This window comes from Scyliorhinus torazame, chromosome 19 (genome assembly GCF_047496885.1).
Source record: "Scyliorhinus torazame isolate Kashiwa2021f chromosome 19, sScyTor2.1, whole genome shotgun sequence".
Taxonomy (NCBI): domain Eukaryota; kingdom Metazoa; phylum Chordata; class Chondrichthyes; order Carcharhiniformes; family Scyliorhinidae; genus Scyliorhinus; species Scyliorhinus torazame.
In genome coordinates this window covers 19799196-19821314 of record NC_092725.1, presented here as the reverse complement: position 1 = coordinate 19821314, position 22119 = coordinate 19799196, and the positions used below count along the sequence as shown (strand labels likewise).

Sequence of the window (22119 nt, the reverse complement as noted above, 5' to 3'; positions counted from 1 at the left end):
GCGGGGCAGGAATGGGGTGTGTGGGGGCGGGGCAGGGATGGGGTGTGAGGGGGCGGGGCAGGGATGGGGTGTGTGGGGGCGGGGCAGGAATGGTGTGTGAGGGGGCGGGGCAGGGATGGGGTTTGTGGGGGCGGGGCTGGGATGGGGTGTGTGGGGGCGGGGCAGGAATGGTGTGTGAGGGGGCGGGGCAGGGATGGGGTTTGTGGGGGCGGGGCAGGGATGGGGTGTGTGGGGGCGGGGCAGAGATGGGGTGTGAGGGGGAGGGGCATAGATGGGGTGTGAGGGGGAGGGGCAGGTATGGGGTGTGTGGGGGCGGGGCAGGAATGGGTGTGAGGGGGCGGGGCAAGGATGGGGTGTGTGGGGGCGGGGCAAGGATGGGGTGTGAGGGGGAGGGGCAGGTATGGGGTGTGTGGTGGCGGGGCAGAGATGGGGTGTGAGGGGGCGGGGCTGGGATGGGGTGTGTGGGGGCGGGGCAGAGATGGGGTGTGAGGGGGCGGGGCTGGGATGGGGTGTGTGGGGGCGGGGCAGAGATGGGGTGTGAGGGGGCGGGGCAGGGATGGGGTGTGTGGGGGCGGGGCAGGAATGGGGTGTGAGGGGGCGGGGCTGGGATGGGGTGTGTGGGGGCGGGGCAGAGATGGGGTGTGAGGGGGAGGGGCAGGTATGGGGTGTGTGGGGGCGGAGCAGAGATGGGGTGTGAGGGGGCGGGGCAGGGATAGGGTGTGTGGGGGCGGGGCAGGGATGGGGTGTGTGGGGGCGGGGCAGAGATGGGGTGTGAGGGGGAGGGGCAGGTATGGGGTGTGTGGGGGCGGGGCAGAGATGGGGTGTGAGGGGGCGGGGCAGGGATGGGGTGTGTGGGGGCGGGGCAGGGATGGGGTGTGTGGGGGCGGGGCAGGTATGGGGTGTGTGGGGGCGGGGCAGAGATGGGGTGTGAGGGGGCGGGGCAGGGATGGGGTGTGTGGGGGCGGTGCAGGAATGGGGTGTGAGGGGGCGGGGCAGGGATGGGGTGTGTGGGGGCGGGGCAGGGATGGGGTGTGTGGGGGCGGGGCAGGGATGGGGTGTGTGGGGGCGGGGAAGGGATGGGGTGTGTGGGGGCGGGGCAGGGATGGGGTGTGTGGGGGCGGGGCAAGGATGGGATGTGAGGGGGCGGGGCAGGGATGGAGTGGTGGGGGCGGGGCAGGGATGGGGTGTGTGGGGGCGGGGCAGGGATGGGGTGTGTGGGGGCGGGGCAAGGATTGGGTGTGAGGGGGCGGGGCAGGAATGGGGTGTGTGGGGGCGGGGCAAGGATGGGGTGTGAGGGGGCGGGGCAGGGATGGGGTGTGTGGGGGCGGGGCAAGGATGGGGTGTGAGGGGGCGGGGCAGGGATGTGGTGTGTGGGGGCGGGGCAAGGATGGGGTGTGAGGGGGCGGGGCAGAGATGGGGTGTGAGGGGGAGGGGCAGGAGTGGGGTGTGAGGGGGCGGGGCAGGGATGGGGTGTGAGGGGGCGGGGCAGGGATGGGGTATGTGGGGGCGGGGCAGGGATGGACTGTCTGGGGCGGGGCAGGGATGGAGTGTGTGGGGGCGGGGCAAGGATGGGGTGTGTGGGGGCGGGGCAGAGATGGGGTGTGAGGGGGAGGGGCAGGAGTGGGGTGTGAGGGGGCGGGGCAGGGATGGGGTGTGTGGGGGCGGGGCAGGGATGGAGTGTGTGGGCGCGGGGCAGGGATGGGGTCTGAGGGGGAGGGGCAGTGATGGGGTGTGTGTGGGCGGGGCAGGGATGGGGTGTGTGGGGGCGGGGCAGGGATGGGTGTGAGGGGGCGGGGCAGGGATGGTGTGTGAGGGGGCGGGGCAGGGATGGGGTGTGAGGGGCGGGGCAGGGATGGGTGTGAGGGGGCGGGGCAGGGATGGGTGTGAGGGGGCGGGGCAGGGATGGGGTGTGGGGGCGGGGCAGGGATGGGGTGTGAGGGGGCGGGGCAGGGATGGGGTGTGGGGGCGGGGCAGGGATGGGGTGTGAGGGGGCGGGGCAGGGATGGGTGTGAGGGGGCGGGGCAGGGATGGGGTGTGAGGGGGCGGGGCAGGGATGGGGTGTGAGGGGGCGGGGCAGGGATGTTGGTGTGAGGGGGAGGGGCAGGGATGGGGTGTGAGGGGGAGGGGCAGGGATGGGTGTGAGGGGGCGGGGCAGGGATGGGGTGTGTGGGGGCGGGGCAGGGATGGGGTGTGTGGGCGATGGGCAGGGATGGGGTGTGAGGGGGTGGGGCAGGGATGGGGTGTGAGGGGGCGGGGCAGGGATGGGTGTGAGGGGGCGGGGCAGGGATGGGGTGTGAGGGGGCGGGGCAGGGATGGGTGTGAGGGGGGCGGGGCAGGGATGGTGTGTGAGGGGGCGGGGCAGCGATGGAGTGTGAGGGGGCGGGGCAGGGATGGGTGTGAGGGGGCGGGGCAGGGATGGGTGTGAGGGGGCGGGGCAGGGATGGGTGTGAGGGGGCGGGGCAGGGATGGAGTGTGAGGGGGCGGGGCAGCGATGGAGTGTGAGGGGGCGGGGCAGGGATGGGTGTGAGGGGGCGGGGCAGTGATGGTGTGTGAGTGGGCGGGGCAGGAATGGGTGTGAGGGGGCGGGGCAGCGATGGAGTGTGAGTGGGCGGGGCAGGAATGGGTGTGAGGGGGCGGGGCAGGGATGGGGTGTGAAGGGGCGGGGCAGGGATGGGTGTGAGGGGCGGGGGCAGGGATGTGTGTGAGGGGGCGGGGCAGGGATGGGGTGTGAGGGGGCGGGGCAGCGATGGAGTGTGAGGGGGCGGGGCAGGGATGGGTGTGAGGGGGCGGGGCAGTGATGGTGTGTGAGTGGGCGGGGCAGGAATGGGTGTGAGGGGGCGGGGCAGCGATGGAGTGTGAGTGGGCGGGGCAGGAATGGGTGTGAGGGGGCGGGGCAGGGATGGGGTGTGTGGGGGCGGGGCAGGGATGGGGTGTGAGGGGGCGGGGCAGGGATGGGGTGTGAGGGGGCGGGGCAGGGATGGGGTGTGAGGGGGCGGGGCAGGGATGGGGTGTGAGGGAGCGGGGCAGGGATGGGGTGTGAGGGGGCGGGGCAGGGATGGGGTGTGAGGGGGCGGGGCAGGGATGGAGTGTGTGGGGGCGGAGGCAGGATGGGGTGTGTGGGGGCGGGGCAAGGATGGGGTGTGAGGGGGCGGGGCAGGGATGGTGTGTGAGAGGGCGGGGGCAGGTATGTGGTGTGTGGGGGCGGGGCAGGGGAGGGGTGTGAGGGGGCGGGGCAGGATTGGGTGTGTGGGGGCGGGGCAGTGTTGGGGTGTGAGGGGCGGGGCAGGGATGGTGTGTGAGGGGGCGGGGCAGGGATGGGGTGTGAGGGGGCGGGGCAGGGATGGGGTGTGAGGGGGCGGGCAGGGACGGGGTGTGAGGGGGCGGGGCAGGATGGGGTGTGAGGGGGCGAGGGGCAGGGATGGGGTGTGAGGGGGCGGGGCAGGGATGGGGTGTGAGGGGGCGGGGCAGGGATGGGGTGTGAGAGGGGGCGGGCAGGGAGGCGGTGTGAGAGGGGCGGGGCAGGGATGGGGTGTGAGGGGGCGGGGCAGGGATGGGTGTGAGGGGGGCGGGCAGGGATGGGTGTGTGGGGGCGGGGCAGGGATGGGGTTTGTGGGGGCGGGGCAGGGATGGGGGTGTGAGGGCGAGCGGGGCAGGGATGGGTGTGTGTGGGGGCGGGGGCAGGGATGGGGTGTGAGGGGGCGGGGCAAGGATGGGGTGTGAGGGGGCGGGGTAGGGATGGGGTGTGAGGGGGCGGGCAAGGATGGGGTGTGAGGGTGGCGGGGCAAGGGATGGGGTGTGAGGGGGCGGGGCAAGGATGTGGTGTGAGGGGGAGGGGCAGGAATTGGCGTGTGAGGGGGCGGGGCAAGGATGGGTGTGAGGGGGCGGGGCAGGATGGGGTGTGAGGGGTCGGGGCAGGGATGGGGTGTATGGGGGCGGGGCAGGATGGGGAGTGAGGGGCGGGGCAGGGATGGGGTGTAGTGGGGGCGGGGCAGGGATGGGGTGTGAGGGGGCGGGGCAGGGAGGGGTGTGAGGGGCGGGGCAGGGACGGGGTGTGTGGGGGCGGGGCAGGATGGGGTGTGAGGGGGCGGGGCAGGATGCGATGTGAGGGGGCGGGGCAAGGATGGGGTGTGAGGGGGCGGGGAAAGGATGGGATGTGAGGGGGAGGGGCAGGAGTGGGGTGTGAGGGGGCGGGGCAGGGATGGGGTGTGTAGGGGGAGGGGCAGGGATGGAGTGTGCGGGGGCGGGGCTAGGATGGGTGTGAGGGGGAGGGGCAGTGATGGGGTGTGTGGGGGCGGGGCAGGGATGGGGTGTGTGGGGGCGGGGCAGGGATGGGTGTGAGGGGGCTGGGGCAGGGATGGGGTGTGAGGGGGGCGGGCAGGGATGGGTGTGCGGGGGCGGGGCAGGGATGGGTGTGAGGGGGCGGGGCAGGGATGGTGTGTGAGGGGGCGGTGCAGGGATGGGTGTGAGGGGGCGGGGCAGGGATGGGGTGTGGGGGCGGGGCAGGGATGGGGTGTGAGGGGGCGGGGCAGGGATGGGGTGTGGGGGCGGGCAGGGATGGGTGTGAGGGGGCGGGGCAGGGATGGGTGTGAGGGGGCGGGGCAGGGATGGGGTGTGAGGGGGCGGGGCAGGGATGGGGTGTGAGGGGGCGGGGCAGGGATGGGGTTGTGAGGGGGAGGGGCCAGGGATGGGGTAGTGAGGGGGAGTGGCAGGGATGGGTGTGAGGGGGCGGGGCAGGATGGGGTGTGAGGGGGCGGGGCAGGGATGGGTGTGAGGGGGCGGGGCAGGGTTGGGGTGTGAGGGGGCGGGGCAGGGATGGGGTGTGAGGGGGCGGGGCAGGGATGGTGTGTGAGGGGGCGGGGCAGGGATGGGGTGTGAGGGGCGGGGCAGCGATGGAGTCGTGAGGGGCGGGGCAGGGATGGGTGTGGGGGGCGGGGCAGTGATGGTGTGTGAGTGGGCGGGGCAGGGATGGGGTGTGAGGGGGCGGGGCAGGGATGGGGTGTGAGGGGGCGGGGAAGGGATGGGGTGTGTGGGGGCGGGGCAGGGATGGGGTGTGTGAGGGGGCGGGGCAGGGATGGGGTATGAGGGGGCGGGGCAGGGATGGAGTGTGTGGGGGCGGGGCAGGGATGGGGTGTGTGGGGGCGGGACAAGGGAACGGGGTGTGAGGGGGCGGGGCAGGGATGGTATGTGAGAGGGCGGGGCAGGTATGGGGTGTGTGGGGGCGGGGCAGGATGGGTTGTGAGGGACGGGGCAGGGATGGTGTGTGAGGGTGGCGGGGCAGGGATGGTATGTGAGGGGGCGGGGCAGGGATGGTGTGTGAGGGGGCGGGGGCAGGGGTGGGGTGTGAGGGGGCGGGGCAGGGATGGGGTGTGTGGGGGCGGGCAGGGATGGTGTGTGAGGGGGTTGGGGCAGGGATGGGTGTGAGGGGGCGGGGCAGGGATGGTGTGTGTGGGGGCGGGGCAGTGATGGGGTGTGTGGGGGCGGGGCAGGGACGGGGTGTGTGGGGGATGGGCAGGGATGGGGTTTGTGGGGGCGGGACAGGGATGGGCGTGAGGGGGCGGGGCAGGGATTGGGGTGTGAGGGGGCGGGGCAGTGATGGGGTGTGTGGGGGCGGGGCAGGGATGGGGGTGTGTGGGGGCGGGCAGGGATGGGGTGTGAGGGGGCGGGGCAAGGATGGGGTGTGAGGGGGCGGGAGTAGGGATGGGGTGTGAGGGGGCGGGGCAGGATGTGGTTGTGTGGGGGCGGGGCAAGGATGGGGTGTGAGGGGGCGGGGCAAGGATGGGGTGTGAGGGGCGGGGCAAGGATGGGGTGTGAGGGGGCGGGGCAAGGATGGGGTGTGAGGGGGCGGGGCAAGGATGGGGGTGAAGTTGTGAGGGGCGGGGCAAGGATGGGGTGTGAGGGTGAGGGGCAGGAATGGCGTGTGAGGTGGGCGGGGCAAGGATGGGGTGTGAGGGGGCGGGGCAGGGATGGGGTGTGAGGGTCGGGGCAGGGATGGGGGTGTGATGGGGGCGGGGCAAGGGATGGGGAGTGAGGGGCGGGGCAGGGATGGGGTGTGAGGGGGCGGGCAGGGATGGGTGTGAGGGGGCGGGGCAGGGATGGGGTGTGAGGGGGCGGGGCAGGGACGGGGTGTGTGGGGGCGGGGCAAGGATGGGGTGTGAGGGGGCGGGGCAAGGATGGGATGTGAGGGGCGGGGCAAGGATGGGGTGTGAGGGGGCGGGGAAAGGATGGGGTGTGAGGGGGCGGGGGCAAGGATGGGGTGTAAGGGGGCGGGGGCAAGGATGGGGTGTGAGGGGGAGGGGCAGGAATGGCGTGTGAAGGGGCGGGGCAAGGATGGGGGTGTGAGGGGGAGGGGGCAGGAATGGGGTGTGTGGGGGGCGGGGCAAGGATGGGGTGTGAGGGGGCGGGGCAAGGATGGGTGTGAGGGGGCGGGGCAGGAATGTGGTGTGAGGGGGCGGTGCAGGGTTGGGGTGTGAGGGGGCGGGGCAGGGATGGGGTGTGGGGCGGTGGCAGGGTTGGGGTGTGAGGGGGCGGGGAAGGGATGGGGTGTGAGGGGGAGGGGCAGGGATGGGGTGTGAGGGGGCGGGGAAGGGATGGGGTGTGAGGGGGGCGGGAAGGGATGGGGTGTGAGGGGGAGGGGCAGGGATGGGGTGTGAGGTGGCGGGGCAGGGATGGGGTGTGAGGGGGCGGTGCAGGGTTGGGTGTGAGGGGGCGGGGAAGGGATGGGGTGTGAGGGGGAGGGGCAGGGATGGGGTGTGAGGGGGAGGGGCAGGGATGGGGTGTGAGGGGGCGGTGCAGGGTTGGATTGTGAGGGGTATGGGCAGTGGTGGGATGTGAGGGGGCGGGGGCAGGGATGGTGTGAGGGGGCGGGGCATGGATGGTGTGTGAGGGGGCGGGGCAGGGATGGGGTGTGTGGGGGCGGGGCAGGGATGGGGTGTGTGGGGGTGGGGTAGGGATTGGCTGTGAGGGGATGGGGCGGGAGGTGAGGGTGTGTGGGGGCGGGGCAGGGATTGGCTGTGAGGGGATGGGGCGGGAGGTGGGGTGTGTGGGGGGCGGGGCAGGGATGGGGTGTGTGGGGGCGGGGCAGGGATGGGGTTGTGAGGGGGCGGGGCAGGGATGGGGTGTGAGGGGGCGGGTCGGGGTTGGGTGTGAGGGGGCGGGGCAGGGATGGGCTGTGTGGGGGCGGGGCAGGGATTGGCTGTGAGGGGATGGGGCGGGAGGTGGGGTGTGTGGGGGCGGGGCAGGGATTGGGGTGTGTGGGGGCGGGGCTGGGATGGGGTGTGAGGGGGTGGGGCAGGAGTGGGGTGTGAGGGGGAGGGGCAGGGATGGGGTGTGAGGGGGCGGGGCAGGGATGGGGTGTGTGGGGGCGGGGCAGGGATTGGCTGTGAGGGGATGGGGCGGGAGGTGGGGTGTGTGGAGGTGGGGCAGGGGATGGGGTGTGTGTGGGGGCGGGGCAGGGATGGGGTGTGTGGGGCGGGGCAGCGATTGGCTGTGAGGGGTTGGGGCAGGGATGGGGTGTGAGGGGGATGGGCAGGGATGGGCTGTGAGGGGATAGGGCGGGAGGAGGGGTGTGTGGGGCGGGGGGTGGGGTGTCAGGGGATAGGGTGGGAGGTGGGGTGTGTGGGGGGTTGGGCTGGGATCGGGTGTGAGGGGGAGGGGCAGGGATGGGGTGTGTTTGGGGCGGGGCAGGGGTGGGGTGTGAGGGGGCAGGGCAGGGGTGGGGTGTGAGGGGGGCGGGGCAGGGGTGGGGTGTGAGGGGGTGGGGCAGGGGTGGGGTGTGAGTGTTTGGGGCAGGGGTGGGGTATGATGGGGGCGGGGCAGGGGTGGGGTGTGTGGGGGAGGGGCAGGGGTGGGGTGTGAGGGGGGCGGGGCAAGGATGGGGTGTGAGGGGCGGGGCAAGGATGGGGTGTGAGGGTGAGGGGCAGGAATGGCGTGTGAGGGGGCGGGGCAAGGATGGGGTGTGAGGGGGCGGGGCAGGGATGGGGTGTGAGGGGTCGGGGCAGGGATGGGGTGTGTGGGGGCGGGGGAAGGGATGGGGAGTGAGGGGGCGGGGCAGGGATGGGGTGTGAGGGGGCGGGGCAGGGATGGGGTGTGAGGGGGCGGGGCAGGGATGGGGTGTGAGGGGGGCGGGGCAGGGACGGGGTGTTGTGAGGGCGGGGGCAAGGATGGGCTGTGAGGGGGCGGGGCAAGGATGGGATGTGAGGGGGCGGGGCAAGGATGGGGTGTGAGGGGGCGGGGAAAGGATGGGGTGTGAGGGGGCGGGGCAAGGATGGGGTGTAAGGGGGCGGGGCAAGGATGGGGTGTGAGGGGGAGGGGCAGGAATGGCGTGTGAAGGGGCGGGGCAAGGATGGGGTGTGAGGGGGAGGGGCAGGAATGGGGTGTGTGGGGGCGGGGCAAGGATGGGGTGTGAGGGGGCGGGGCAAGGATGGGGTGTGAGGGGGCGGGGCAGGAATGTGGTGTGAGGGGGGCGGTGCTAGGGTTGGGGTGTGAGGGGGCGGGGAAGGGATGGGTGTGTGAGGGGGGCGGTGCAGGGTTGGGGGTGTGAGGGGGGCGGGGAAGGGATGGGGTGTGAGGGAGGCGGGGAAGGGATGGGGTGTGAGGGGGCGGGGAAGGGATGGGGTGTGAGGGGGAGGGGCAGGGATGGGGTGTGAGGTGGCGGGGCAGGGGATGGGGTGTGAGGGGGCGGTGCAGGGTTGGGGTGTGAGGGGGCGGGGAAGGGATGGGGTGTGAGGGGGAGGGGGCAGGGATGGGGTGTGAGGGGGAGGGGGCAGGGATGGGGTGTGAGGGGGGCGGTGCAGGGTTGGATTGTGAGGGGTATGGGCAGTGGTGGGATGTGAGGGGGCGGGGCAGGGATGGGGTGTGAGGGGGCGGGGCATGGATGGTGTGTGAGGGGGCGGGGCAGGGGATGGGGTGTGTGGGGGGCGGGGCAGGGATGGGGGTGTGTGGGGGCGGGGCAGGGATGGGGTGTGTGGGGGTGGGGTAGGGATTGGCTGTGAGGGGATGGGGCGGGAGGTGGGGTGTGTGGGGGGCGGGGCAGGGATTGGCTGTGAGGGGATGGGGCGGGAGGTGGGGTGTGTGGGGGCGGGGCAGGGATGGAGGGTGTGTGGGGGCGGGGCAGGGATGGGGTGTGAGGGGGCGGGGGCAGGGATGGGGTGTGAGGGGGCGGGTCGGGGTTGGGGTGTGAGGGGGCGGGGCAGGGATGGGCTGTGTGGGGGGCGGGGCAGGGATTGGCTGTGAGGGGATGGGGCGGGAGGTGGGGTGTGTGGGGGCGGGGCAGGGATGGGGTGTGTGGGGGCGGGGCTGGGATGGGGTGTGAGGGGGTGGGGCAGGAGTGGGGGTGTGAGGGGGCGGGGCAGGGATGGGGTGTGAGGGGGCGGGGCAGGGATGGGGTGTGTGGGGGCGGGGGCAGGGATTGGCTGTGAGGGGATGGGGCGGGAGGTGGGGTGTGTGGAGGTGGGGCAGGGATGGGGTGTGTGGGGGGCGGGGCAGGGATGGGGTGTGTGGGGGGCGGGGCAGGGATGGGGTGTGTGGGGGCGGGGCAGCGATTGGCTGTGAGGAGGTTGGGGCAGGGATGGGGTGTGAGGGGGATGGGCAGGGATGGGCTGTGAGGGGATAGGGCGGGAGGAGGAGGTGTGTGGGGGCGGGGGGTGGGGTGTCAGGGGATAGGGTGGGAGGTGGGGTGTGTGGGGGTTGGGCTGGGATCGGGTGGTGTGAGGGGGGAGGGGCAGGGATGGGGTGTGTGGGGGCGGGGCAGGGGTGGGGTGTGAGGGGGCAGGGCAGGGGGTGGGGTGTGAGGGGGCGGGGCAGGGGTGGGGTGTGAGGGGGTGGGGCAGGAGTTGGGGTGTGAGTGTTTGGGGCAGGGGTGGGGTATGATGGGGCGGGGCAGGGGTGGGGTGTGTGGGGGAGGGGCAGGGGTGGGGTTGTGAGGGGGGCGGGGCAGGGTGTGTGTGTGAGGGGGGCGGGGCAGGGGTGGGGTGTGAGTGTCTGGGGCAGGCGTGTGGTGTCAGGGTGTGTGTATCAGAGTCTCACACTCGCACACATTGTATACAAAACTTTACACACTCACACAAACACACACTCAAAAATTTTCATACACACGTACACACACTCACTTTCTCGCTCACACTCTCTCATAAACAGCTACTTACACACATTCACAGACTGACATACACATGAACTCACTACACACACACACTCGCTGACACACTCACACACACACTCACACACACCCTCGCTGACACACATACACTCGCTGACACACACACTCACTGACATACACACTCGCTGACACACACACAGTTGCAGACACACACTGTGTCACACACACTCACTGACACACATACACACACCCTGACACACATACACGCTCACTGACACATCCGCACACTCACTAACACACACACTGGTTGACACACACTCGCTGACCCACACACTTGTTGACACACACACACACACTCACTGACACAAACACTCACTAACATATACTTACTAACACACGCACTCTTACTCACTGACACACACTCTCTCTGACTCACACACTCGCTGACACACACACACACACTGATGCACGCACACTCACTAACACACATACTCACTGACACACACTCACTGACACACACTCTCTCTGACTCACACACTCACTGACACACACGCTCACACTCACTGACACACACACACTCGCTGACCCACACACTCGCTGACACACACGCTCACACACTCACTGACACACACACACTCGCTGACCCACACACTCACTGAGGCACACACTCACACTGACACACGCACACTCACTAACACACATACTCACTAACACACACACTCACATTCACTGACACACACACACTCTCTTTGACTCACTCACACACTCACTGACACACTCACTCACACTCACTAACACACACACACTGGTTGACACACACACTCGCTGACCCACACACACGCTGAAACACACACACACACACTGACTGACACACACTGACTGACACACACTCTCTCTGACTCATACACTCACTGACGCTCACACTCACTGACACACACACACTCGCGGACACACACACTCGCTGACACACACACACACACACTCACAGACACATGCACTCGCTGAAACACACAAACTCGCTGACACACACACTCCGTGACACACACACACTCACTGTCACACACTCTCGCTGACACACACACACTCGCTGACACACACACTCACTGACATACACACTCGCTAACACACACACACACTCGCTGACACACACATACACACACTCACACATACTCGCTGACACGCATTCGCTGGCACACACACTCACTGACACACACTCGCTGACACACACTCTCTGACTCACATACACACTCACTGACAAACACACTCACTAACACACACACTGTTTGACACACACTCGCTGACCCACACACTCGTTGACACACACACACACCCACTGACACAAACACTCACTAACACATATACTTACTAACACACGCACTCTTACTCACTGACACACACTCACTGACACACACTCTCTCTGACTTACACACTCGCTGACACACACACACTCACACACACACACTCGCTGACACACACACACTCCCTGACACACACACTCACTGACACACACTCGCTGACACACACACACAAAACCTCGCAGACGCACACACTCACTGACACACACTCACTAACACAGACACTCGCTGACACACACACACCCACCAACTCGCAGATGCACACACACACTCAAACACACACACTCGCTGACCCACACACATACACATTTTTGTGCAGTGTGCGATGGCGATGAATCGATTCTTTAACCCAGAGTGTGTCCTGTTGTATGTGGATCTGACAGTGACACACCTGAGTTCGATCTCACACTGCAGTGATTTTCAGGAGCAGCAAGAAATGAACCCCTCACAGCCCTGAGCATCGTCTATTCCCATTCCTGTCACAGTCACCTGTCCTTTCCAGCAAGCCTGTGCTAACTGCAGCTAACACGGTCAGCACTCACAGAGTTAGACAGTGAATGGCACAGAATATTGTTAAAACGGAGCAGTGAGAGTGACTAACACAGCGTGGACCACAATGTAGGGGAGAAAGTTAATGAGTTAATCCAAACACGGATGGGGAATCACACACTGAGTTCAAGCTGTCCTGGGAAAGGTTCCATCTGGACAGACACCTGGCTCCAAATGGTGACGGTGGAGAAGATAAATGTTTAACAGACAGACATTACAACAACTCTGAAACCATTAGACCAGAGAAGATTCATATTAGACACGAAACTCCCCCTCTACAAACACCCCTCAGAACAATCCCAGGACAGGTACAGCACGGGGTTAGATACAGAGTAAAGCTCCCTCTACACTGTCCCCATCAAACACTCCCAGGACAGGTACAGCACGGGGTTAGATACAGAGTAAAGCTCCCTCTACACTGTCCCCATCAAACACTCCCAGGACAGGTACAGCACGGGTTAGATACAGAGTAAAGCTCCCTCTACACTGTCCCCATCAAACACTCCCAGGGCAGGTACGGCACAGGGTTTAGATACAAAGTAAAGCTCCTCTACACTGTCCCCATTCAAACATTCCAGGACAGGTACAGCACGGGGTTAGATACAGAGTAAAGCTCCTCTACACTGTCCCCATCAAACACTCCCAGGGCAGGTACGGCACAGGGTTAGATACAGAGTAAAGCTCCCTCTACACTGTCCCCATCAAACACTCCCAGGACAGGTACAGCACGGGTTAGATACAGAGTAAAGCTCCCTCTACACTGTCCCCATCAAACACTCCCAGGGCAGGTACCGCTCAGGGTTAGATACAGAGTAAAGCTCCCTCTACACTGTCCCCATCAAACACTCCCAGGGCAGGTACAGCACGGGTTAGATACAGAGTAAAGCTCCCTCTACACTGTCCCCATCAAACATTCCCAGGACAGGTACAGCACGGGGTTAGATACAGAGTAAAGCTCCCTCTACACTGTCCCCATCAAACACTCCCAGTACAGGTACAGCACGGGGTTAGATACAGAGTAAAGCACCCTCTACACTGTCCCCATCAAACACTCCCAGGACAGGTACAGCACGGGATTAGATACAGAGTAAAGCTCCCTCTACACTGTCCCCATCAAACGCTCCCAGGACAGGTACAGCACGGGGTTAGATACAGAGTAAAGCTCCCTCTACACTGTCCCATCAAACACTCCCAGGACAGGTACAGCACGGGGTTAGATACAGAGTAAAGCTCCCTCTACACTGTCCCCATCAAACATTCCCAGGACAGGTACAGCACGGGGTTAGATACAGAGTAAAGCTCCCTCTACACTGTCCCCATCAAACACTCCCAGTACAGGTACAGCACGGGGTTAGATACAGAGTAAAGCACCCTCTACACTGTCCCCCATCAAACACTCCCAGGACAGGTACAGCACGGGATTAGATACAGAGTAAAGCTCCCTCTACACTGTCCCCATCAAACGCTCCCAGGACAGGTACAGCACGGGTTAGATACAGAGTAAAGCTCCCTCTACACTGTCCCCATCAAACACTCCCAGGACAGGTACAGCACGGGGTTAGATACAGAGTAAAGCTCCCTCTACACTGTCCCCATCAAACACTCCCAGGACAGGTACAGCACGGGGTTAGATACAGAGTAAAGCTCCCTCTACACTGTCCCCATCAAACGCTCCCAGGACAGGTACAGCACGGGGTTAGATACAGAGTAAAGCTCCCTCTACAGTGTCCCCATCACACACTCCCAGGACAGGTACAGCATGGGGTTAGATACAGAGCAAAGCTCCCTGTACACTGTCCCCATCAAACACTCCCAGGACAGGTGCAGCACGGGGTTAGATACAGAGTAAAGCTCCCTCTACACTGTTCCCATCAAACACTCCCAGGACAGGTACAGCACGGGGTTAGATACAGAGAAAAGCTCCCTCTACACTGTCCACATCAAACACTCCCAGGACATGTGCAGCACGGGGTTAGATACAGAGTAAAGCTCCCTCTACACTGTCCCCATCAAACACTCCCAGGACAGGTGCAGCATGGGTTAGATACAGAGCAAAGCTCCCTCTACAGTGTCCCCATCACACACTCCCAGGACAGGTACAGCATGGGGTTAGATACAGAGCAAAGCTCCCTGTACACTGTCCCCATCAAACACTCCCAGGACAGGTGCAGCACGGGGTTAGATACAGAGCAAAGCTCCCTCTACACTGTCCACATCAAACACTCCCAGGACAGGTACAGCACGGGGTTAGATACAGAGCAAAGCTCCCTCTATACTGTCCCCATCAAACACTCCCAGGACAGGTGCAGCACGGGGTTAGATACAGAGCAAAGCTCCCTCTACACTGTCCACATCAAACACTCCCAGGACAGGTACAGCACGGGGTTAGATACAGAGTAAAGTTCCCTCCACACTGTCCCCATCAAACACTCCCAGGACAGGTACAGCACGGGGTTAGATACAGAGTAAAGCTCCCTCTACACTGTTCCCATCAAACACTCCAGGACAGGTACAGCACGGGGTTAGATACAGAGAAAAGCTCCCTCTACACTGTCCACATCAAACACTCCCAGGACAGGTACAGCACGGGGTTAGATACAGAGTAAAGTTCCCTCCACACTGTCCCCATCAAACACTCCCAGGACATGTGCAGCACGGGGTTAGATACAGAGTAAAGCTCCCTCTACACTGTCCCCATCAAACACTCCCAGGACAGGTGCAGCATGGGTTAGATACAGAGCAAAGCTCCCTCTACACTGTCCACATCAAACACTCCCAGGACAGGTACAGCACGGGGTTAGATACAGAGAAAAGCTCCCTCTACACTGTCCCCATCAAACACTCCCAGGACTGGTACAGCACGGGGTTAGATACAGAGAAAATCTCCCTTTATACTGTCCCCATCAAACACTCCCAGGACTGGTACCACACGGAGTTAGATACAGTCATTTTGATGGGTGCAGATTGTTTTGTTATGCTCTTGGCGTAGCACGAGCTGCTTCCTTGATGTGCACTCTGACAAAGGAAGGTTCAGACTTGGAGGTAGCTTTAACACGTTTATTAAACTATTAACAATTCTCCTACTTGGATTCGACTCTCCTGCTAACCCTGCTATAGCTACTCAGGCTGACTAACCAGTCTGCTACAATCCCACGTGGTGGGAGTGATGTTCAATCAACCCTGTGTCTGTGCTCACTGAGTGTCTCCACTGGAAAGAGACTGAGCATGTGTGCTGTGTCCTGAATATATGGGTTGGTGTGATGCCCTCCTGTGGTAGTGTCACCTCTGTGTGTATCGTGAACTCCCATTGGTCGTGTCCTATCTTACTGACCTATTGGTTGACTGTCTTTGTGCCATATCTCTGGTGCAGGGTGTAGTGTATGTGCATTAACCCTTTGTGTACTTACAGTGATGCATATCGCCGCACAGAGGTGATTTATCAGTTCGGTTCGTGGGATGAAGGGAGAGGCTGGAAAAACTGCGATTGTCCTGCGAATGTTTGATGGAAATGCAGAGAGAGACTCAGAGAAAGAGATTGAGTAATAGAGAGAGAGAGAGAAAGAGAGACAGAGAGAGAGAGAGAGAGACTGAGACACAGAGAGGGAGGCAGTGAGAGAGACAGAGAGAGAGACAGAGACAGAGAGAGGCAGAGAGAGAGACACAGAGAGGGAGAGAGACAGAGAGAGAGAGTGAGACAGACAGAGAAAGGGGAAAGTCAGAGAGAGTGAGACAGAGAGAGAGGCATACAGAGAGAGGCAAAGAGATAGACAGAGAGAAAGAGACACATAGAGAGACAGAGCGAGAGAGTCAGTGAGAGACACAGTGCGAGAGAGAGACAGAAAGAGAGAGAGAGAGTGGCGTTAAGGGGTTAGGCTGGCAGCATGGGCTTAAGTAGGATGCCCCTTCCAAGGGCTGGTGCAGACTCGATGGGCCGAATGGCCTCCTTCTGCACTGTAAATTCTATGATTCTCTGAGACAGGGAGAAAAAGACGGAGGGAGTGAGACAGAGAGAGAGAGAGACACACAGGGAGACAGAGAGGCACAGACACAAAGAGACACAGAGAGAAAGCAGGACAGAGAGAGAGAGACAGAAAGAGAGAGAGAAGGACTGATAGAGAGAGAGAGAGAGAGAGAATGACTGATAGAGAGGGACAGAAAGATAGAGAGATGGACTGATTGAATGGAAGACCCAGAGAGAAGGGCAGAGGGACTGATCTATCAGAGAACGCTCCAAACATCAGCGCCATGCTCCTGCCCAACCTCAACATTCCACACTCAACCCTGCCCCACACCCCAGCTGATTGGCTGCTGAAACCATCGTCTGTGCCCTTCGTCACCTCGAAATCTGACTAACCCGACACACTGGACGCTGCTCTCTCATATCGGAACCTTCTGCTCACCCAAAACTCTGCTGCCCACCTCCCTGTCCTTGCGACACCATCCGTTAACCCTTCAACCTCACTGTGCCCTCTGACCCTAACAGGCCTCCCGGTCTGGCAACATTTTATAATCCACCTCCTCATTTTCAATATTCTCCTCATAGCCCCTCCCTATCTCTGTAACTTCCTCCATGGCCTCAAATCCCCTCCCTATCTCTGTAACCTCGTCCATGGCCCTCATACCCCCTCCCTATCTCTGTAACCTCCTCCACGGCCCTCATAGCCCCTCCCTATCTCTGTAACCTCCTCCACAGCCCTCATAGCCCCTCCCTATGTCTGTAACCTCCTCCATGGCCCCCATGCCCCCTCCCTATCTCTTTAACATCCTCCATGGCCATCATAGCCCCTCCCTATCTCTGTTACATCCTCCATGGCCCTCATACCTCCTCCCTATTGCTGAAAACTGCTCCATAGCCCTGATAGCCTCTCCCTGTCTCTGTAACTTCCTCCATGGCCCTCCTAACCCCTCCCTCTCTCTATTTCCTCCTCCAGTCCCCGACACCGTCCCTATCTCTGTACCCATCTCTTGCCTCTACAACCCTCCCTATTTATGTAATCTCCTCCAGCCCCTACAACCCTCCCTATTCCGTAACCTTCTCGAGCCCCTACAGCCCTCCCTATCTCTATAATCTCCTCCAGACACTACAACCCTACCTATCCCCTTAACCTTCTCCAGCCCCTACAATCCTCCCTATCTCTGTAACCTCCTCCAGCCACAACAACCTTCCCTATCTCTGTATCCACTCTTGAGCATGTTCCTTCTGGTTTCAGACAGTGGGTGCCTGGGTACGAATGCTCGTCAGTTGAAACATGTACAAATAAGCCACGGCAGGAGCGTGAATGATGATCTTCAGTTGGTTGCTCGTGGAGGCACTATCACACTCAGGAGTCTTCCACTAGTGCTGCTTAATTACAGTAACAGCACCTAATTGTAGCGTTTTACAAGTTAATCTCCTGCAATACAAATTGTTGTGATTGGCTGGAAATTGGGCATTCTTCAGTGTGTCCGGATATGACAAGATTTGGTTAAGATGCCACCCGCCCCCTCTTTTCAGCAACATCTTGTTTATTTTTCTTTTGAGCCAGGTGAGAGTGCCCCCCAGTGTCGATTTGCTCGCGGCTGTATCCACCCCACCCCGTGTGCCTGGGACCCGAAACCGTTGCAATCTTTCTGAACTATTGCCGGGAAATCTGTGGGAGATGGTGAAAGTTATGCTCTTGGTGCTTGGAGTTCTGGCGCTGACTCAGTCTGTCACAGCCCCCTGGAATTCACCCCCGTGGATTACACACGGTCAGTAACAACCACATTGGGTCGCGGTGTGTGTGTGTGGGGGGGGGGGTTATTTGCAATCTGCTCCACAAAACGGCAGTGGACTGTCACATTCAGAGCGCAAACTCTTTATAAATAGGGGGGGGGATTAGGCTATGTTGAAACAGTTCTGCAACTGTACCCCTCCCCCACTCGTTCTACATTCCCCCCCTTGAGGGGGGTGGGGGGAAATCATCCTCTCAGTAGCCACCCCCTCTCAGAATCTGAGACGCTTCAATGAGATCGCCTCTTGTTCTTCCAAACTCCAATGGACGCGGACGCCGACCTGCTCAAACCTCGGCTCATGTGGGGCATTCCGAGGCAGACATCTTTCCTCGCCTCTGTCCAAAATGGCTGACCCCTTATTCCGAGTCTGTGACTCCCCTCTCCCCGTGTTCTGCTGGTGGAGAGTGGGGTGGGGGCGGACCGGGAAACAGCCCGACCCTATCACACCACTTTCGATGGGATAACCACTCCAGCGAAGAACTGGCTCGTAACTGGTGCCGTCACCGGGCTGTCTTTATGCAGGGCAGCACGGTGGCACAGTGGTTAGCACTGCTGCCTCATAGCTCCAGGGACCCGGGTTCGATTCTGGCCTTGTGTGACTGTGCGGAGCCTGCACGTTCTCCCCGTGTCTGCGTGGGTTCCTCCGGGTGCTCCGGTTTCCTCCACAGTCCAAAGATATACAGGTTCGATGGGCTGGCCGTGATTAATTGCCCCTTAATGTCCAGATGTTTTGGTGGAGTTAATGGGTGGGAGCATGTTCCCAGCTAGGGTGCTCTTTCCAATGGTCCATGCAGACTCGATGGGCCAAATTGCCCCCCACTAGAGTGCAGTGATTTTACAATACCGGAACTGCAGGGGATCCAGACTCTGGAATATTTGAGGGATGTTCTCGGCGCCTTCAAGGTTGCGGAACAAACGTGACCGAGTTGGACGTACTGTCACATTCTCAGCGGAGACAAGTAATGTTTGAAGTGAAATTCTAAATCCCGAGTGCTAACTGAAAGAATTCATCTTTCAGGTCAAAAATATAAACATTGTTTATTACACATGAGTCAAACAATATACCAAACTAACCCGAACCTTAGCCCCACATTCCTTAGGTTCTAGGTTTACCTCCACTCAGGAATTCCAGTACACTTTACACACTTCCCTTGAGGGGTTATTCACCTCTCCTGGGGTCAAATTAACATGTGCCACAGCTCTCAGGAATTCACTTTGATTCAACGCCATTCTCCGAGGGTTTCTTGGGACCCTTCCACTGGTATCAGACTAGGAGGACCCTCCAATCCTTTTATGTCACCCCATGGTTGTGAATTGTCAGCCATGGTCGTAGTGAATGGTGGGCAAGACGCCATGAGGTGAAAGGATCAGGAAACAGAAGGGACACAGATTTAAGGCGATTGGTAAACAGAAGCGATGGGGACACAAGGATAAATCTTTTCACATAAACCAGTGGTTAGGATCTGGGAAGCATTGCCCAAGAATGTGGTGGAGGCAGGTTCAAACATTTTTTGCAAAAGGGCGCAGAATAATTATCTGAAGGGAAACGACATGTAGGATTCCCTGGAAGAGCGGGAGAAGGTCAGTCTTTTCACAATGAGCTACCATGAACATGACAGGCTAAATGCATCCGAGCCCGCTTTAACCAATCTATCAAACGATAATTCTCCCTGCCCCCCCCTCCCCCCCCCCCCCCCCACCGCCCAATCCCCACGACACAGATATTCCTTTGGAAATAGCCAAGAGCACAATTTGCAGGATTAAATCATGAACAATGTAGTGAGAGTAGGAAATCTGCTAGGGAATCCATTGAGGGGCTTGTAGGTTTAGCGTGTCTCCTGGCTTATTTGACCCCCCTCCCCACCCCCCCCCCCACCCCACCTGTACCCCCAACAATCCTTTCAAAGATGCTGAAGGATAGAACCGCGACGCACTTTATTTGCAGAGGTGCACATTACACGCACGCACCTCCTAACCCAGTCCGCAGAATTTTAGTTTCTTCCTATTCCCAGGGGAAGGGACCTGCAGTTCAATAACGAATCACGTCCCACGCATGGCATTAAACACATGTAACGCCCATCTCCGCCAAGACGGCCTGGCTAAATGGTTTCTCCCTCTTTGCTCCTAGGGGTGGTGTACACGTGCAAGATGACGAGATCGCATTGCCGCCGACGCGCCTGCTGGGGTAGCGAGCTGAAGATCAAGATTCGGTGCCCACAAGGGTTCCACTGCTGTCGCAGCAAGGAATTGATGATGATGGACCTCCTGGCTGCCCAGGCACTCAGCATTTACAATACCTAGGCGTTGGACGCGGGAAGGAGCACTAACTCCCAGGAGCCAACCTCCCCGACGTTGGCTGTGTAACACCAGGCCGCGTGTGGACTGAAATAAAACCATTCAGCACAGGCTCTTCTCCCTGTCTCATTCTTCACTCCAAATGGATGGGCGGAGGTGTGGGGACGGTGACGTGGGACAGACCCCTCACGATTGATACAGTGCCAGGACCCACACCGGGCAAAGCATGCAGACGAGCTAAATCACTGAGAGTGGCAGGAGTGGTTAATAAAGCAAACAATATCCTCGTGTTATTAACAAGGACGTGCAGTACCAGAGCATGAAGCTTTACTCTGTATCTAACCCCGTGCTGTACCTGTCCTGGGAGAGTTTGATGGGGACAGTGTAGAGGGAGCTTTACTCTGTATCTAAACCCATGCTGTACTTGAGCTGGGAGTGTATGATGGGGACAGTGTAGAGGGATCTTTACTCTGTATCTAACCCCATGCTGTACCTGTCCTGGGGGTGTTTGATGGGGACAGTGTAGAGGGAGCTTTACTCTGTATCTAACCCCGTGCTGTACCTGTCCTGCGAGTGTTTAATGGGAACAGTGTAGAGGAAGCTTTACTCTGTATCTAACCCCGTGCTGTACCTGTCCGGGGAGTGTTTGATGGGGACAGTGTAGAAGGAGCTTTACTCTGTATCTAAGCCCGTGTTGTACCTGTCCTGGGAGTGTTTGATAGGGACAGTGTAGAGGGAGCTTTACTCTGTATCTAACCCCGTGCTGTACCTGTCCTGGGAGTGTTTGATAGGGACAGTGTAGAGGGAGCTTTACTCTGTATCTAACCCCGTGCTGTACCTGTCCTGGGAGTGTTTGATGGGGACAGTGGAGAGGGAGCTTTACTCTGTATCTAACCCCGTGCTGTACCTGTCCTGGGAGTGTTTAATGGGAACAGTGTAGAGGAAGCTTTACTCTGTATCTAACTCCATGCTGTACCTGTCCGGGGAGTGTTTGATGGGGACAGTGTAGAAGGAGCTTTACTCTGTATCTAAGCCCGTGTTGTACCTGTCCTGGGAGTGTTTGATAGGGACAGTGTAGAGGGAGCTTTACTCTGTATCTAACCCCGTGCTGTACCTGTCCTGGGAGTGTTTGATAGGGACAGTGTAGAGGGAGCTTTACTCTGTATCTAACCCCGTGCTGTACCTGTCCTGGGAGTGTTTGATGGGGACAGTGTAGAGGGAGCTTTACTCTGTATCTGATCCAGTGCTGTACCTGTCCTGGGAGTGTTTGATTGGGGCAGTGTAGAGGGAGCTTTACTCTGTATCTAACCCCGTGCTGTACCTGTCCTGGAAGTGTTTGATGGGGAGAGTGTAGAGGGAGCTTTACTCTGTACCTAACCTCGTGCTGTACCTGTCCTGGGAGTGTTTGATGGGGACAGTGTAGAGGGAGCTTTACTCTTTACCTAACCTCGTGCTGTACCTGTCCTGGGAGTGTTTGATGGGGGCAGTGTAGAGGTTGCTTTACTCTGTATCTAACCCCGCGCTGTACCTGTCCTGGGAGTCTTTGATGGGGACAGTGTAGAGGGAGATTTACTCTGTATCTAACCCCGTGCTGTACCTGTCCTGGGAGTGTTTGATGGGGACAGTGTAGAGGGAGCTTTACTCTGTACCTAACCTCGTGCTGTACCTGTCCTGGGAGTGTTTGATGGGGACAGTGTAGAGGGAGCTTTACTCTGTACCTAACCTCGTGCTGTACCTGTCCTGAGAGTGTTTGATGGGGACAGTGTAGAGGGAGCTTTAATCTGTATCTAACCCCGTGCTGTACCTGTCCTGGAAGTGTTTGATGGGGACAGTGTAGAGGGAGCTTTACTCTGTACCTAACCTCGTGCTGTACCTGTCCTGGGAGTGTTTGATGGGGACAGTGTAGAGGTTGCTTTACTCTGTATCTAACCCCGTGCTGTACCTGTCCTGGGAGTCTTTGATGGGGACAGTGTAGAGGGAGCTTTACTCTGTATCTAATCCAGTGCTGTACCTGTCCTTGGAGTGTTTGATTAGGGCAGTGTAGAGTGAAATTTACGCTGTATCTGACCCCAT

At 61.1% G+C, this 22119-nt stretch overlaps 1 long non-coding RNA gene across 2 annotated transcripts in view; it reads left to right on the top strand.

The window, feature by feature from the left end:
- LOC140395880 (uncharacterized) overlaps positions 1 to 20157 on the top strand; it is a 127177-nt gene extending 107020 nt beyond the window's left edge. Inside the window, exons 2-3 of one of the 2 annotated variants that reach the window (XR_011936359.1) lie at positions 17519 to 17727; positions 19880 to 20157. This is a non-coding gene — a long non-coding RNA (uncharacterized lncRNA). The remainder of the gene's footprint in view (positions 1 to 17518; positions 17728 to 19879) is intronic. The other variant, XR_011936358.1, reaches the window with a different exon arrangement.
- Positions 20158 to 22119: the final 1962 nt, after the last annotated feature.